The 10,384-nt window shown below is 42.0% G+C and overlaps 1 non-coding gene across 1 annotated transcript; it reads right to left on the reverse strand.

The window, feature by feature from the left end:
- Positions 1-737: 737 nt before the first annotated feature.
- Positions 738-843, reverse strand: LOC120106745. The gene has a single exon (XR_005508796.1). It is a non-coding gene; the product is annotated as a small nucleolar RNA R71 (small nucleolar RNA).
- Positions 844-10,384: the final 9,541 nt, after the last annotated feature.

Below are 10,384 nucleotides of genomic sequence, written 5' to 3' on the forward strand. Positions count from 1 at the left end.
CACTATCCTACAGGATACGTGCTATTGCGTGGTTTACTTTTGAAATTGAAAGAACCGATCAGTGGCGGCTCTCTTTCGGTGGACTCAAAGGAGAAAGAGGAGAAGCCCTAAAACAGGGGCTCCTCCTTCTTGTTCGGGATGGATCTCTTCAAACCAGCTAGGAGCTGTCTAGTGATTTTAGGACAAATACAAGGATTGATGTGTTTTTCTTTTATTGCATGCTTGACTGATCAAGTACTAGTGTATGCAAGGGAGTCGTTCTAGAGTACGTAACCTATTACCTTTTGACCCTGAAATAGAACGGACCCTTAGGAATATTCGAGCTGAGATCAGAATATTAGAATCATCCCCACCTCCTGAGATGGCTGAAGAACAACCCAAACTCCTGAGGGAGTACTTTACTCCCACCATTTACACTTTCCCATCTTGCATTCGATTACTTGAAGTAGCAGCTGTACAATATGAAATAAAGTCTAGTGTGATCCGAATGCTCCCATCTTTTTATGGGCTCACCAATGAAGATCCATATAAACACCTAGATGAATTCCTTGAGATTTGCACCACTGTCAAGATTCAGAATTTCACTGATGATGCTCTAAAACTTAGATTATTCCCCTTCTCCCTTAAAGATAGAGCCAAGCAATGGCTGAATTCTTTAGAAGCCAATTTGATTCGTTCCTGGGATCAAATGCAACAAGAATTTCTTAAAAAATACTTTCTCATAGGAAGAACGAACCAGTTTAGACATGCCATTACAAGCTTCTCCCAAACCGAGGGAGAAGAATTTCATAAAACTTGGGAGAGATTTCGGGACCTAATCCGTAAATGCCCACATCATCAAATACCTAAATGGTAGCTAGTGCAATGTTTCTATGATGGATTGACTGAACGAAACCGTCAGATGATCGATGCCGCATGCGGGGGGACATTCATGCTTCAAAATGAGCATGAAGCATGGCAATTATTTGAAAATCTTAATGAAAACTCCCTCCACCATGCTTCCTGTTCTCGTCAAGCACCCTCGAGTTCTCAAAGAAAAGGGACCATTTGTGAAATAAGTCATTCTATGGACCTGTCTAGCAAGGTAGATGCATTGTCCCATAAGATTGACCAACTGATGATAGGTGGGCATTTCATTAACTCTTCCCAAGCACAAGTGTGTACTATCTGTTCTAGCCCATCCCACCCTATTCATGAGTGCCCCTCAGCACCCCAATTCCCCGAACTCGTGCAAGAACACATCAATGCTGCTCAAACCCAGCCCAGACCGAGTAATGACCCATTTTTCATACATATAACCCAGGATGGCGGAATCATCCAAACTTTTCTTGGAAGCAGCAAGCTTCGAATACTGCCCAACCCTACTCCCATAATTTTCAAAACCCTCAGAATTTTCAAACCTCACAAAATATTCATCCCTACTTATGAGAGCACAAAAGTGCGATCTAAGTACAAATTAACTTAGCCTAATGTTAGCAAAATAATGATAAATGATAGGTGTTAACATTTGCATGATTAAATATTTTATCCATAGCACTTATTATAATTTTCATCATTATTTTATACAAATTCATCTCTTTCCAGCTGAACAGATCCCAGCTCTTCTTTAGCCCGCCTCACGCGTGAGCCAGCTCTCTCGAGTTCCAGCCACATCAGCCTTCTCAGATCCAGCGCGTCCCAGGATCCGTGATCTAACCTCCCGCATCCAACTTCTCCTAGCGCATGTGATCAGCTCCTAGCCGTCCACGGTTCATCTCCCATGTATTCCAACAGATCCCAGCATCTGCGTCTCAGTCCCCGGATTGATTCCAAGCTTCATTCGCAGCCGTCACCCCGTGAGTTCGCTTCTTCCACGAGCCCAAGCTCAACCGTCCGCGAGCCGGCTCCATCGCCACATTCTTCCGCTGTCAAATCTCTTCCTGCGAGCCTCCCGTGAAGCTTCCCTCGACCGCATCCCAGCTCTTCTCGGATCTCCTTCCTCCCCGTCTCATCCCATGCATCCATTTGAAGCAGCCCGCGTGCAGCCCATCCGCACATCTTCCGGATTCGCGACCCCAGGAACCACGTCCGTCTTCTCCGCGTGCGAATCTCCCACGTCCTAGCATCACACGAAACATCCAGATCCAGTGATCACATCCAAGATTCCAGCATCCCCACAATCTTCAGCCTTCCCCAGATCCCGCAGGCGTCCGTGATCCACCTTCCAAATCTCAGATTGCCGCGTCTAAGGCTCTGCTGCTCAGCTCCTCCGCATCCGATTCTTCCGGATCCACACGTTCATCCAGCCGTTCGCAAGCATCCACAGTCGTCCATGCGCGTCCAAGCACCATCGATCAATGTCCGCTCCTTCCACGTCCGCTCTGCATTCTTAGCTCGTCTCCACCGCGTGCGAGAAGGTGGGGAGAAGGCTAGCTTGTTATACCTCTCGACTGGGAAGGGTTTGGGGTAATCCTCATTCGGAAAAACAGAGAGGGAAGAAACAGAGCATCAGCCCTTTTGAGAAAGAGAAAAAAAAAGGGAAAGAGGGTATCCCCTATTTCCGAAAAGAAAAAGAAAAAAAGAAAAGGGGGATTAATGTGTGAAATGAGTGGCTGATATCTTAGGAAGGGTGATGGAGGAACCTTTGATATATTACTCTTTGAAGTAAACTCTAAACTTTTGCTTTGAATGACTTATATTTACTGATATATTTTTGATCTATGCATAGTTATTTCGTAGATAGCTCTTTAATGGATTATGATTATTGATATATGGATTGGCTTTAGTATTTGATTCGTCGTAGACGTAGAAAGCACGATGAATGCTTAGAAATTGAGTTCATATGTTCATGAAACATATACCATGATTAGATCTATCCTACAGTTAATCTTTAATCAAGAACCATAGAGTTTATTTCTTGGATGCAATATCATCAAGGGGGATTCCAGATCCCTACCATCTCTCTGTTTCATTGAACTTTATTTATTTGCATATCATTCTTTGTTTTTAATTTCTGAAAATCAATTGAAAATTACATGTAAAAATTACGCTAATAATCCATGGATCGTTCCTTGAGGATTCGACCTCGGACTTCCAAGATTTTACTACTTGTACGATTCTTCTATACTTGGAAGATTAGTTTCGCGAAAGTATTTTTGCGAACGCGTCACCTACCGTCCCTCGACTCAATTTCAACACACTCCTCCTCCACCCCAAAGAAACACAGCCTTTGAGGAGAAAGTGTGGCACGCCCTTCAAGGTTTGGAAACCATTACACAATTGGTGCACTCTCACACGCAATCCATCGCCAAGCTAGAATCCCAAATGGGGCAACTAGCTAATGCACTGAACAAGCGAGAGGAAGGAAAGCTTCCAAGCCAACCACTAAGTAATCCTAGGGGACAATACATGGCTCAAGAAAAACAACTAAATGCAATCCATCATGAACAAGCCAATGCTTTGACTACCCTAAGGAGTGGACGTGTAGTAAACAATAAGATTGGGGAAGATAACAATAAGGAAGGTGAAGAAGAGGATAGACATGTGTCAAATGAAAATCTAAAACCTTCTTCTTCTTCAGCTAGTCCACCTTCTGCCAAAACTCACATCCCAAAGGCCCCATTTTCTGAAGCTCTTAATTCGCCCTCTCCCTTTGACAGAAAGGGAACTTCACTAGAGGAAATGATGGAGGTTTTTAAACAAGTGAAAATCAACCTTCCGCATCTTAATACTATTAGACAAGTTCCCTCCTATGCCAAATTTCTCAAAGACCTTTGTACCCAAAAGCGAAAATCTAGGACACATGTGCCTAGAAAGGTCTTCCTAACTGAGCAAGTGAGTTCTATTCTCCAATACAACACCCCTCCGAAATTCAAAGATCCTGGTGCTCCCACCATCTCCTGTGTCTTAGAAAGTAATTTCATTGATCGAGCACTCTTAGATCTAGGGCAAGTGTCAACCTTTTACCTATTCAGTTTATGAGAAGCTTGGGTTAGGGTGAGTTAAAACCAACCTCGATATCCCTTCAATTGGCTGATCGATCTGTAAAAACACCACGTGGGATAATTTGAAGATGTTCTTGTCAAGATAGATAAATTCTATTTTCCAGTAGACTTCATTGTCCTTGATATGGAACATGAACCTAATCTTAAGAAACAAATCCCCGTGATCCTTGGGCGTCCCTTTTTAGCAACAGCCAATGCGTGCATCAATTGTAGAACGGGGGTAATGAACATATCATTTGGGAAACATGAAGGTAAAATTAAATGTGTTCAATGCGGCCCCGACCAACCCGCGAGGGAAGTTGAGTGTTTTATAATAGACAAAATAGATGACCTCATAGAAGGAGATGCAAAAACTATCTCACTGTGTCTGGCTGAAGACAATAAACTTAGCGCTTATTGGGAGGCAACCCAATTCTCTTAGATTTCTTTAACATTGAAAACAATGTTAGTTTAGGTTTGGAGATATTTTTTAAGTATTTCTAAGCATTTTTGGTTTTATTTGCATCTCTTGCGTTCATTTTCACTTCACAATGTCAGGTTTATGTTTGGGGATCTTCATCTTGATTTTCATCCCAACAAAATAATAATAATAATAATAATAATAATAATAAAATAAAATTAATTTTTTTAAAAAAAATTGTTCATTTTTATAAATAATAATAATAATAATAATAAATTAAAAATAAAAAAAAGTTCTTGTTTTTTTTAAAAAAACCTAATTTCTATACATTAATGCGAGAATGATAAACACACAAGATATATAAAATCTAAAAAGCCCAATGACTAGTCGGAAGTAATACAAATTTAAGTTCTTTTTATTAAGTCTCTCTTAGGGAGTTGTAAGCTAATTAATACTTTGAAATTTTACTACACACTGGGCCGACTCTTCTAAGGTCTAGGCTCGACATTATGTTGATAATATAGTAGCAACCTTGGACCCTGATGAATCTTACTTATCTAATCCAAAAAAAAAAAATCAAAAGGACTTCATCAAAAAAAAAGGATTTAGTCACGAACTGTTGGGAACCCGCCCATGCCGCTGATATTTCAAAAAAATTCAGATGGCAGCGGAATCGGCATAAGCGGGATCGACGTTCATCGTATGAACGTTGTTTCATGAATCGTTCGTAGTTAGATAAGAATTAAAACTTTTTAAACCTTTAGGAAGATCAGATCTTCACCTTGTGCGGGTAGATGATCACCGTAAACTGAAGTTCGTGGTCTAGGATGAAGGTTTGCTTGAAGCCGTTCAAGTGTCCGGCCTCTACGGGTATCCACACGAAGCAGTGATCCGATCAAAGCTCTCTTGTCTTCCCGGGGTGCTAGCTCCCTTGCAAAGACTTCTTTTGATGGCTGATTTCCTCTCTTTCAATCAACCCTTGATTGTGCTTGAGAGGAGGAAGAAGAAGGATGAAGAAGAGGAAGAAGAAGAATCCCCACGCAGCCTTCTTTCTTTTCCCTGCGTTGGAAGGAAGAAGGGAGGAAGAGGATGCCGCCAACACCTTTGGCTTTTATCTTCCTTGCTTGCGGCTGAACCAAGAGGAGAGGAGAGGGAGGCGTACGGCAAGGAGGAAGAGGACTTCTTCTATGCCCTAGGTGCCGCCCACAAGTCCCTTTTTATAGACATGTGGAGCTCCTAACATTTAGGAGTTCTTGATGTCTTTCCTAAGAGGGGGCGCCATCTCTTCTCCCTTCTCCACGTGGAAAGGGGAGGGCTTATCCCCTTCCTCATGGTAAACCCTAATCCATATTAGGTAGGGATTGGAATGCCCTAATGTGGTCAAACCCTAATTCCAATTAGGCTTAGCCAAGGGTGAACTAATTTGGATCCAATCTAGGTAAGTCCTAATCTAATTAGAACTTAAATCAATTTTGACTCAATTGAACTCTTCAATCCTAATCCAATTAGGAGTCTTATTGATTCATTAGATTAATAATTAATTGTGACTTAAGAAATCCTAATCCAAATTAGGACATATATAATTTTAGTCCTAATCCAATTAGGACTCTATTTGAATCCGAAGTCTTAATCCGATTAGGACTCTAGGAATCCTACTCCAAGTAGGAATCCAATTTTGATTCAAAACTCCTAATCTCATTAGGATTTCAGGAATCCTATTCCAAGTAGGAATTCCAGTCCTACTCCAACTAGGATTTCCAGTCCTAATCCAATTAGGACTCTAGGAATCCTACTCGAAGTAGGACTCTTGTTTCAAGTCCAATTAATTAATTTCCTTTGTTCTTTCTTCAACTGAATATCAATCGAATTGATTACTTGTGATTCATAATCACTTTTCAACCATTGGATCGGTCAATACTTCTAGTGTGTGTGACCCCATAGGTTCTACTCTGACTGGTAGTGAGATATATTGTGATCTCTATCACTATATCATTGAAAACTCCTTTCAATGGGTTGGAACGATTCCAACTCAACTCATTAGGGTTTATCGATCATCGAGATAATCCCTGTGAGTCCCACCATCACCAGTGACACCTAGCAGCATGTAGTGGGCCTAACCCAGTAGAATAGAAAGATGAACCTCTAGGTGCAGTTACCATGTGATACAGTCCTACTATCGTGGATCCCTACAGGACGGAGGGTCATGGACAACTCGTCAAACCCCATCGTCTGTCATATGTCAAAATTTTATTCGACTCGAGTTCGATAGTGGAAAACTCTTTCTCCAATTTATATTACTTGCCCTGGCCCAAGGTCTTAGAACTCAGTCTAACAAATCACTAGGATCACTCCTCTTCTATTAAGGTCGATAGATTCCTTGTAGGTGCATACCCTACTCCTACAGTGAACCTACTGCAGCCAATCTACACTGCATGGACCCATATGGCTAGAAACTATGTATGTGTGCAGTCAAACTACAATAACCTCACTGTGAGTAGCCGAAGCACCGCAGGTCAAAGGACCAGTCACACTACGGCAACATCAAGCAAAGTCACTGACGAGTGGATAGACATCCAAGTGACTTCTTGTCTTGGTCATGCTCAGTACCCTTGTTCTCTAACAAGCACCTGCACTATCACTTCAGTGTCCCTACACTGTGGACTCAAGTCTCGTCCATCCAGAAGGAAAGTGATCTGTGCACTGATCGGATCGATCACCGTCCTCGTGATGATCCATTGATCAGGAGCATTTAGAAATTAAATCACCAATGATACATGGCTCAAATTCTCAACTCTTGAGAATATGTATCATCATCTTATTAATTTCTTGGACGATTCATAGACACATAAATAATATGAATGAAAAGATGCCTTTTATTTATTCAATAATAAATAGTCAAGTACAAAATTATGTCCCTAGAATTTACAATGTGTCAGCCAGATTAGCTTCTAGGGCATACATCTAACAATCTCCCACTTGCACTAAAAGCCAATCAGTCATATATCTAAGCCCCATCTTCTCAAGGTGGGCTTCAGTCTTTTGCTGACTTAGCTGCTTAGTGAACGGATCTGCCACGTTATCCGCGGAGTCTACTCTCTGCACCTCTACATATTTCTCTCAACATAGTCGCGTATGAGATGGAAGCGCCGCTCTATGTGCTTGGACTTCTGATGAGACCTTGGCTCCTTAGCAAGGGCTATGGCGCCATTATTATCGCCAGTAGAGTGTTTAGTGGCATCTGATGTCATCACGTCCAACTCTGCAATGAATTTTTGAACCAGAAGCCTTCCTTAGCAGCTTCCAGAGGCGGCGATGTATTCAGCTTCCATAGTAGAATCAGCAATGATCGGTTGTTTAGAACTCTTCCAATTCACCGTACTACCATGCACAAGGAACACATATCCAGATATGACTTCCTATCATCGACATCAGTCATGAAGTCTGAATCTGTGTATCCTTCTACCTTTAACTCTGATGATCCTCCAAAAACCAAGAATAAATCTTTAGTTCTTCTCAAGTACTTAAGAATATTCTTCACAGCTGTCCAGTGTTCTTCACCTGGATTCGACTGATATCTGCTTGTGACACTCACAGCAAGAGCTATATCAGGTCGTGTACATAGCATGGCATACATGAGGCTTCCTTATTGCCGATGCATAGGAATCTTGCTCATGCGTTGAATCTCTTCAGATGTGTTGGGGCACATCTTCTTGGAGAGATGAATTCCATGCCTAAGGGGTAAGAGACCCCTCTTGGAGTTTTCCATGCTGAACCTCTTCAGCACCTCCTTTATGTACATCTTCTGTGAAAGGCCAAGCATCCTTTTAGATCTATCTCTATAGACCTTTATTTCCAAAATATAGGATGCTTCCCCAAGGTCTTTCATGGAGAATTCTTTTGACAACCAGACCTTGACCGAGGTTAGCATGGGATATCATTCCCTATCAGTAGGGATGTCGTCCACGTACAGTACGAGAAATACGACAGCGCTCCCACTAACCTTTTTGTAAACACATGGTTCCTCTTTCGTTTTTTGATGAAATCAAACGTTTTGATTGCATCATCGAAACGAGTGTTCCAACTCCGAGACGCTTGCTTTAGTCCATAGATGGACCTTTGCAGCTTGCAGACCTTGTGATCTCCATCACTGGAAGTTGAAACCCAAAGGCTGTTCCATATAGATATCTTCATTCAAGATAATCCATTCAGGAAAGCAGTTTTCACATCCATCTGCCAGATTTCATAATCATGAAATGCTGCAATGGCAAGCAATGTTCGGATGGATTTTTAGCATGGCTACAGGTGAAAAGGTCTCCTGATAGTCAATGCCTTCGCGCTGACTATACCCTTTCGCCACAAGCCTTGCCTTATAGGTCTCTACCTCTCCATCCGAACCTATCTTCCTTTGTAGATCCATTTGCATCCAATAGGTACAATACCTTCTGGTGGGTCTACTAAGGTCTAGACTTGGTTGGAATGCATGGAGTCTAACTCTGACTTCATAGCTTCTAACCATTTCTCGGAATCGATATCAGATATCGCCTCGTTGTAGGTTTTGGGATCCTGTATGTGATCCCTATCTCCCACTAGGAATATTTCCTCGTATCCTCTTCTATTATACCTAAGTATCTATCGGGAGGATGGGAGACCCTACTAGATCTACGAGGTGGTCGAGGGACATCGTGTACTGGCTCTGTATGAATGGGTTTCAATAGGAACCATGACTCGTTGCTTTTCAGAGACTTTCTCTTCAAGCTCAATTTTCCTCCCACTGCCTCTATCAAGGATAAACTGATTTTCCAAGAAGATGGCCATGACGGCTCACAAACACATTGTGATCCTCTGAGATGTTAAAAATTGTATCCTAATGACTCTTAGGATATCCTATAAAACGAGCACTTATGGTCCTAGCCTCTAACTTGTCTGCCTGTAGTCTCTTGACGTGGGCCGGACATCCCCAAATCTTGAGATGACCAAGACTTGGTTTCTTACCATGCCATATCTCATACGGTTGTGGTAGGAACGGATTTAGAGGGAACTCTATTCAGTAGATATACTGCGGTAAGTAAGGCATCTCCCTAAAGAAACATAGGTAAATCAGTGAAGCTCATCATGGACCTGACCATATCCAATAGGGTCCGATTCCTCCTCTCTGACACCCCGTTGAGTTGAGTGTACCCGGAGGTGTCCACTGTGAGGACTATGCCGTTTTCCTTGATATAGTCCCGGAATTCCCCACTAAGGTATTCTCCTCCTCGATCTGATCGAAGAGCCTTAAGAGGTTTTCCAGTTTGTTTTTCTACTTCATTCTTGAACTCTTTAAACTTTTCAAAAGATTCAGACTTGTGTCTCATAAGATACACATACCCATACCATAAATAATCATCGGTAAAGGTAATGAAGTAAGAATAACGTCCCCTGGCTAGCACATCGAATGGGCCACATACATCTGTATGTACTAGGGTAAGTATTTCAGTGGTCCTCTCCCATGTCCTACAAAGGGCAGTCTAGCCATTTTTCCTTGAAGACAGGACTCGCAAACTGGATATGACTCGGAAATCAATGAGCCGAGAAGCCCATCTTTATCCATTTTGTTCATCCTATCCTCTCCAATATGGCCAAGTCTGAGGTGCCACAAATATTTTGGTTTATCTCATCTCTGGATCTTTGGATCCTTTGGCACTCACTTCTTGCTCGGTAACATTCACAGATACATCCATATGTAAATGATAGAGACTGTCGATCATGAAACCACGTGCAACTATTTTATTTCTGAAATAAATAGAACAGCAGTCTTTGTCAAATGTAAAAACATGACCTTCCTGTGCTAGACATGAAACATAAATCAAATTTCTACTAGCAGCAGGTACATAATAGCAGTCTCTAAGTAATAAACTAAATCCAGACGGTAGTCGCAGATGGTAGGTGCCCACAGCCACAGCAGCAACTTTTGCCCCGTTGCCAACCCGAAGGGTTACCGCACCTTCCGCCAGCCTTCTAC

This window comes from Phoenix dactylifera, unplaced genomic scaffold (assembly GCF_009389715.1).
Source record: "Phoenix dactylifera cultivar Barhee BC4 unplaced genomic scaffold, palm_55x_up_171113_PBpolish2nd_filt_p 000617F, whole genome shotgun sequence".
NCBI classification, from domain to species: Eukaryota; Viridiplantae; Streptophyta; class Magnoliopsida; order Arecales; family Arecaceae; genus Phoenix; species Phoenix dactylifera.